Source organism: Triturus cristatus, unplaced genomic scaffold (genome assembly GCF_964204655.1).
Source record: "Triturus cristatus unplaced genomic scaffold, aTriCri1.1 SCAFFOLD_752, whole genome shotgun sequence".
In the NCBI taxonomy this organism is placed as follows: Eukaryota; Metazoa; Chordata; class Amphibia; order Caudata; family Salamandridae; genus Triturus; species Triturus cristatus.
Window position 1 is genome coordinate 18,561 of NW_028188326.1, and position 8,748 is coordinate 27,308.

General features: G+C 39.1%; 1 long non-coding RNA gene across 1 annotated transcript; it reads left to right on the forward strand.

The window, feature by feature from the left end:
• LOC146769065 (uncharacterized) lies at nt 1–4,388 on the forward strand. The gene is made up of 3 exons (XR_014976505.1): nt 1–115; nt 474–528; nt 1,326–4,388. It is a non-coding gene; the product is annotated as an uncharacterized LOC146769065 (long non-coding RNA).
• Nucleotides 4,389–8,748: the final 4,360 nt, after the last annotated feature.

Below are 8,748 nucleotides of genomic sequence, written 5' to 3' on the forward strand. Positions count from 1 at the left end.
TTGATTGGCGAGTATACAGTTCAAATGGAGTCTAAGGGAGCGCTCGGCTTGACACGCTAACTGGATATTGGCAACGAACGGTGTACTCTCCTTTCTTGCTTCCTCTTGGATTTAGGTGAGCTCTCCTTTCCAAATTGCTTTTCCGTAAATTGAAAACGGAACGCTAATGTATATTAGTACACTATATAGATAGTGTGAGATTGTGTGAAACTTTCGGCTCCTTTGCGTTTATTTCTGGCTGACGACTGGGTTTGACGCTGACTTAGCAACAGTGCACAATAACGTATTTTATATGATATGTCAATACAGAATTTTGATGTTCAGGTTTTTTACTGCAGTTAATAGCAGTCGCTATGCGTTAGTGAAATTTATAAATTTGATATAATCTTTTTAATGTGATTACGTTGAAGATAGCTGTGATAGTGCCTGTGATAGCTGTGTCTGATCGAAATGTTCTGGACCTTTATTTCTAGATATTGACCTTCCCTTTCATTTGAAATTCTGATCGGGACTGTGAAACTGTTCGAGGTAACTTTTCCATAAATGCCTATAATATGTCCACTAACTGGCTGTTCAAGCAATTTAAAGAATAATCAAAAAAACAGTGTGTGCTATAAGACTCCAGTGTAGCAAGAAAGGTTTTGATTTTATTTTTCTAAGTGGTTTTATGAACCTCAGTTTTATCTTTATGTAATTGGGAGCATTATACCTTTATAATGAAGGGCCCCGTAATTTGCATTAGGATTCAGGGATATCGGGATTGCCTGATCTGGGTTGTGTTCTGATAAGGGTGGGATAGGACTCATATTGATACCTTTCTTTATATATATTTTTTCCATTTTTAGAATTGCGTACATTTACGAATAATAATGCAATGATTTACACCGATAATATATTAGAGGTGTGGCGGACCGATAGAATACACACCCTCTAAGTGATTATAATTCGAGGGTGAGTAATACGTCTTTGAAGGAATTCTTTCTGGCTGTGATTATATATTAAGAAAGTCTTTGACCTCCTTTTAATTCCACTATGATGGGTTCTTACTGGAGGCGTAGTAAGAAGCAGCTTCCTTCTTGATAGGTGATCCTCTGCTGTGAGTGTCTCTTTCTGGGTCTTTGGTGTAGGTCAACACCATGATCTTTCGGTTACTTTTTCACTGGGTGGAGAATTTCTGTTCTCTTCGGCTTATGTTGTTTTCTTATTTCTCTTTATCTGAGTCACACTTTTATTAATGGTTTGTTCTTATTTGTACTCAGATTTTGTGTGGAATGTTTAAGTGGCATATATTCTGAATAGAATTATCTTTATTGTTGTTGTTGTAGCCCTGAGGAAGTCGCCGGGCAACTTACCCGAGACGAAACACGTGTTGGCTACTGTTCTTATCCTGGTGCTTTTAATGAAAACAGAGAAGATTAAAGGAATACAAGAAGAAAACCAGCTCATTTGAATTATTGGACTCTAAATTGCTTTAAGGAGTGTTGCTTACAGGCTCAACTACCTTGTCCTTGCTCGGAAACGTCTATTTGTTGCTTTTCTGTTTTTCCTGTTGTCATCTTGGTGACGGAGGAATATTGGGTCATAGGTGGCTGCTCCCCTTGATGTTTCCTAGAGCACCCTTTTTATATTGAGTAATATCATTGACAGGAATTTAGATGTGCGCAAGGTTGTAACCCTGCCATGGTTCGAAGTTATATTAATAAAGGATTAGGTTACCCTAACATAGAGGGGGATCTTAGAGGCAATTTTAACTCTAATCACCTGTTCACTCACTGACACTGCACAAAATCCCGCTCCGCTGTAATTCAGGCGTCGAAGCACACATGGGAGGCACTCGATGTCCTAGGTTTGAACCCGATGATGAAGCATGCCCCCAACTCGGTTGGTAGGTGAGGGTTCTTTTAATAAAAATAATTATTTCCCTGCAACCCTGTAGTTTTCTCTGAAGCAGTAATTGTAAGTACAGAACTGTTACTTCTTTTGTTTGATTATCGTAATATATAGGGGACTAGGACTAGCTCCATTCAAAACCGTTCCTCTCTTTGTGTTTTTCTGATGTGTTGTCTTGGCCTGACTTTGCATAACGACTCTAGCTCCTTTTGCACCTCTCTGCACTTCCTCTCTTTTTGATGTTCCTCCTGAGGAGGGGCGGGGGGCAAATGGCCCACACCGGACAGGACTGTAGTTCAGCAATCAGACTTTACGAACCATAAATCTATGTATCCTGGAAATGATTAAGGCACTGAATATAGGGGTAGGCATAGCTGGCCTAATTCTATCTTGTGTAATTATCACAAAATTACTCGTAATTATGTGAAGTGTGATCCAGCATTGAACACAATTTACTTAGTGCAAAATGCACCCTCACATCTAAATTCGTCCCGAAAATTCATTGTGCACTAAGAAAATAGCACTAAATACAACAGGGCATGAACAGCAGTCTCCAGCAGCCGCTCGCTCTCTCTTAGTTTGTCGTTCATGTGCTCCTGCCGAAGGATTATTGACCCAAATTGCTCTTAAATACTCAAGATGCCATAATGGCCTAATTTCGGTAATTTCACATCACTAGAGTAGCTACTAAAATTACTCAGATTACTGTTGCATAATTAAAATTTAAACCAGACCTACCTGAATATACACTTGTCAGTAACTGTGCAGAATGGAAGAAATGGCTGGTAATTGGGTTATTTTTTTTTTCTAAACTATTATGAAAACATCTCTTTTGATACTTCATGGAGGCCTGGCAAAAAAAAAAAAAGCATTTTAGCGGACGTTTTTATATATATGTTTTTAATTTATCACTGCTAGATGGGTGTCCACCGTGTTGGAAGAGTACAATAAAACAAAATTCAAAATGGATGTGGTGTGATGATGCATGCACACACGTCAGAGAATGGGGCCGCCATAACGTCATAACACCCAGGCGCGTATGTGTAATGGCATATGCACGCATTTACAGCATCACACTTTTTTGTGCCGATAATGTCCAGCATCAGCTGTAACATTTGTTTGACTTTTTGCAATGCTGGACTGCAAAAAGCACTCGCACAGCCAATAGATCTACAATGGCAAGGCCCGAAGGTGAGACCTCTTGGCTTTGCCAATGCTTTTTTTCCCCCTTTGCTTTTTAGGACTTGTCCTGAATTTATAATTGGATGGTCTCCAACCAGTAGCTTGTGAGCTAGTGTAGCTCTCCAGCTACATCTGAGTAGCTCACCTGTGTGCAGCCTAGCTTATTAAATTAGCAAGCTTTTGCTTGGGTGAATTAATACACATATGAAAATTGAAACTATCAACACTAATATTATTAGTAGCTCTCAATGCGTTTTATTAAACAGAAGTAGCTCTCAGTACAGAAAAGGCTGGAGACCCCTGGGTACTTCAAAGCGAAGAAACATGGACTTGGCTGAGTTACTCACTTATTCATGTTGGAAACTTGGGAGCTCTGATGCTGCTTTGTTAGAACGCGTTTCGTTATAGAGAAGGGTATACCCAAAATCACTGGGACCTGGGTGTAGAACAGTATAGAACGGAGTGGTCCCAGTACTATTACATCAATACAGTGTAAATAGAAACAATAAAGATAAATCAAAAACAATGAATCAAAAAAAGAGTTAAATGGTGCTCAAGTGTTATTTAATCACACTGAACACATGATACAAATTCTTCAAGGAAACATTTTACAGAAAACATTTAAAACCATCATTGGTGTGCCCGACTGAGTGGAAGGGGTGGGAGGAAAGTGATTTAAGTGAGGTAGTGAGGCAAGTGACAAAAAATACTAGTGAGTATCACAATCAAATTGTTGGGCATGCTAATCAATGCCACACATTCCTAACACAGTCCATATCAGATAGATTACAATCAATTACGTAGCCATGTAAAGTAGAAAGTCACAGTACGACATGCGCTGTTGGCAATACTGGCATCAGTAACGTGTCGACGTTTCGACCCCTGAAACTATGTAGGTTTCTTCGAATCCTTTCTGGTGGGGTCTACCTCAGGACAAATGTGGGAGTGAACGGGAGGGGCACCGTATCTGAGTAAAGGAGAAGCCATGTAGGCGCAATGTGTCGTCAAGGACGATCGGGCTTCAGAAGCTCCGAGAAACATAGGATGGGGAAGAGAGTGATGAGCACTCAAATCAGGGAGATGAACTCCATACAACTCCTCCAAAACAGTGTGAATACTGCTAGGAAAACCGTGGCTAACAAACCGTCGATCAAGAGGTGAATACAATCACGGATTACTTTAAAGATTAGATTCTGTTATTCCTCGTTTATCAATCGTGCTATACTGCTTTGTTAGAACAGGCAAGAAGTCTGAGCAAACAAATAAATACTTTTATCTGTTTTTGGAAATAAAATAAAGCAGATTTCAGTCTTTCATATTATGCTTCCAAAATTCATATTTATGTGCTATAAAACGCTCCTAGAAAAAGGAACCTTTCTGTAGTTTGTTGCAGGTTGACCCAGATGACCAAGACCATGGAAACTGCAAACGTGCAATGCTATTCACAATGGTAACTTACAATTGTGAGTAAACTACATGTGTAAGTTTATTCTTACACTTTTGAGTCGTACTTTCTGAAGTGGGAGAGAGCCAAATTTACAAGAGTAAGTTACTACTGCCAAAAAGAAACAGTAGTAAGTCCTGGACCCCACATGGCTAAACACTGAAGCTGTAAAACTCTCCCATATAAAATAATGGGTTTAAAATATAGCCCCATCAGCAAATATTGTTAAATTAAATGTAAATTATTTAACAAGTTGCAAATATAAATAAATATAATGTAAGTTCATGAAGAAATCTACAAATAAAGCATATTTATTAGTTAATCTTAAAATAATTAGCAACCTTTTTAAATTTATACATTAGTGTATCTTTATTTTTTATTCAAATATGCTTACGCTACTTTTAGAGTAATTTTAATTATGCTATTCATCACTTTTAACAGACTTATGCATAATAAAAGGTACCTTACTTTAGGTGGGAATTTATTTTTTAATTTAAACTTTAGAAAACTATGTGCATTTAATTTTATATATTTAAATTAATTAAAGATTTCATTCGAAATTAAGTTAATAGTGCTGTAGCATTTTCTGTTTTCTCCTACAATTAAAATAAGGTGTATTCCTATTTAAAACAAAATATATTTACTAATTTGTTATAAGTTTAATAAACTTTTCTACATACTTTACCGTAGGAAGATCTGCACCCCGACTGTGGAGTATCCCTATGGTAAAGTATAGAGAAATGTTCATTTAACTTGGAAAACGAATTCGTCTACACCTAAAGTTAAAAAATTAATACATTTTTATCATGCAATAATAATTACTAAAAATAATGTATAGAATTATAGATTGCTCCCTAACTCTGCATAAACCCCTCCTTACAACTCCGTAAACCCCTCCCATTGTGCAGTAAGTATTCCCCATTTTCCAACTACTCCCCCAGTCCCTCCCATGTTTATTACTGAATAGTAAACTTACATGAGTGAGGCTCTCCCTATCAAAATGATAGGAGATGTGGAGGTGGACTTGCACCTTTGTGAATAACGTATTGTAGTACTTTAGTAATATTATTATAGTATTACTAAATGTATTATAAAATGCAGCTTGTGAATAAGCCCCATAGTACGTTGTCATCTGGGTGTATTTGAATTAGTGTGATGTTACTTCTGCTGCAGGCACCTAGAAGCGCGTTAGCCTCTAGTGTGTGTATATCAAAGAAAGAAACTTCCCCATCGCCAGACCCTGGTAGCAGGAGCGTGAAGATGGAGGTCCTTATCTTTGACTAGGGAGGCGGGGAGGTCTGTTATTTCTAGGTGGTGTGATCGAGGACTGTAGCACAGCTTTAACTTGAAAACGTGGGGGAGGGGCATAGGTTGGTGGATGTGAAAAATACTCACAGTGGGTCAAGGGGTAGTCCAGAAGTGCCTAAGCAGGTGAGCATCCCGGAGAGCTGTGCCAGAGAGGAGATGGCGTACCGGAGTACAGACTAACATCACAGCTTGCTGAGGCATGTCAGCAGTAGCAAGTGTCACATCACACACCCTTTGATCCCAGATATTATTTCTATTTCAATAGGTCTCGCCTTTGAGAGGTGTTGACTTTGCCGATGGTTTTTAGCCCTGGTGCACAGCATCCATAATGCTGTGCCGTGTGTTCAAAGTTTAAAAAAAAAAATTAAAGGATTTGACGCAGCTTCTCACCTCATTTTGTTGCTGTGTGCACCATGCATGGACCACCTACAAAATGAGGCTGGACTTTTTTTTTTTAATTTTAAGTTACCGATCTATATTGGATCAGTAACTAAGAAAAAAACAAAATCTATGAATTAGTTTTTTTTTTAAACTAGGCGGAGAGCAGAAGCGACACGGGGGTCGAACAGTTAAGCAACACAGTTACCGCGAAAGCAACCACGGGAAGGGTTGTGAAAAAAACAGGGAGCAGGGCTAGAAGCGACGCAAAAGCAACATAGGGTTTGGGGAAAGCAACATAGTGTATAAGTGGGGGAGCAATGGGAAGAAGCACATAGGTGAAGGCAAGAGGGAGGGTGCGAGACGAACCAGTTGGGCAGAAGGGAGCACCACAGAGTGTAAGAGAAGAGATGTACACGAGGGAGACAGCTCGAAAACCACATGCACTCTAATGGAGTGCTTCACACAAAAGGAAAAAGAAGTGCTTGAAATCCAAGCAGTAGAAGCAGTGATACCAGCATATTAGAGAGATTGTAAAGAGTGAATGCTGTATGGGAGGGAAAACACAAGACTGACAAGCTGGGACACTAATAAACAACCAGGCAAATGAGTGACAAAGAAAGCAAACCAATGGGTGAACTCCAAGTCCCTCTGTGTTCTTGATAAGTTACAATATGCCTTGAAACGGACAGATAATGCATGGTCTAGTAAGCTCAACCTAAAAATGGCTTCATAGGACGGGAGAGATTATAGTCTAAACAAACTATGTGACTGACTGTGCGATGCTCATGAATGAAGACCCTTTTTGCTTTTCTTTGAGTTCAGTTAAAATTAAATCTGAATCGTTTTATTTTCAAAGTGTTTAAAAATGATGAATCGTCTAAGGATTGGAGTCGATGTAAGTAGTTTATGCAGCGATGCAACACCCTACAGCATTTCAAAAAGTGATCATCACATGGCTGTGTACATAACACAAAGGCTGGAGCTTTAAAAAATCCTCATTAAAATTTTAAAAAATGAAAAATGTATTGTTATTGGTAATACACATCTACCTTTGAAGCAAATGTTAAATTACATATGGCTTATCATTGTTCCAAACAGCACTATTGGGGTTGGACTTTTAATACAAATGCAGTTATTCTTGTTGCAACATGCTTCAGGGCTATACAGTAGGCCTACTGTCGTCGACAACCAAAAGAATAATTTACAACATTGATCAATGATTTGATAGGCAATGCAAATAGGTGCAAAATGTAGCACAACTCGTCAAGTCAAACGCGCTTTTGGGGAAGAGGACAAAAGGCGTTTTTAGCAAATAGGGAGACTTAAACAAAACAAAAGCAATAAATAGCCAAGCCAATAGGTATGGTCTAGGCAAGCATACACATTTTTATTTTATGTATTTTTGCAAACATGTAGTATGCAAAACAAAATGTATAAACAAATATAAAAAAATAAAACAGCCTAGACCTCTAAGTCCATTCCTTTTCAGGCGGCTATGCATGGGTCAGCAGGCAAAATGCCTTCATTCACAGTACAAGTCAGCCAATGAACAAAGTGGGCTGCCCACTGCTATTTGGTGACTACATGGATGACACCTAAAGTGACCAATGGAATAATATGTAATGTATTATTATTACTGTTAGTATGACTTCTCTTTTTAAATACGAGTGACCGAGACAGATAAAATGTGCTGCTAGGACAAGCCTAAAAAGGGGAGCCTTAGGAATGTGCCAAAAGGGGAGTGCTTAACCAAAAAGAAAAAAATTCGTCCCCGTAAAAGATAGCAGTGGGAGGACACTAGCCAGCCAAGAGGATGGTAAAGAGGACTTCAGGGGAGAGACAAACATAAGATAGGCAAGAAAAGCCATCAAATAAGAAGCAAGCACATGAGACGGACAATAAAGCCAACCAATGGTAAGCAATGGGCACTAAGTCTCTTAAGTCCCAGGCTCGACCTAAAAATCTGTACATACAACTGGCATCTCCATTAGAGGTGTGATAAGCATAGTGCCAAAAAGTCCTTTCCCCTTGCTGGATTAAAGTGGTCAGCATTTCGTGGACTTGGCCCTCTCTACAGAAAAATACACTGACCCTACAGAAAATTGCTGACTTAAAATCGGTTAGGAAAGTAAGCATCATGCACTTATTCCCCCCCCCTCACCCCTCCGACCCCAAACTCATTCACCAGTTTCTTAACTGCTTGGAGGATTGCACTGCAGACGTACCCTGATACCATGTCCCTCGTAATTGGAACGTGTCACCTTCTACGATTTTGCGAACATAATAGAAAAAAAAAACACTTCGCCATCCTATAAAAACTTTGAGCCGATTCAGTTTGGCAGCCACGTGCAATTTTACTCTTTGTTCTACTTATGTATTCATTCATTGAAGCCAATTCACCCAGACTCGACTTGAGATAGAAACAGACTTGCTGTTTTCATATTGTAAAGCTGAGGCAGAGTAGCAAAGCGTGCATGCCGCAGCTGCCATTTATGCTAAAGGGGGGTTGTCTTTTGCAGTAAATGGCACTTAAGTTGTCTTAC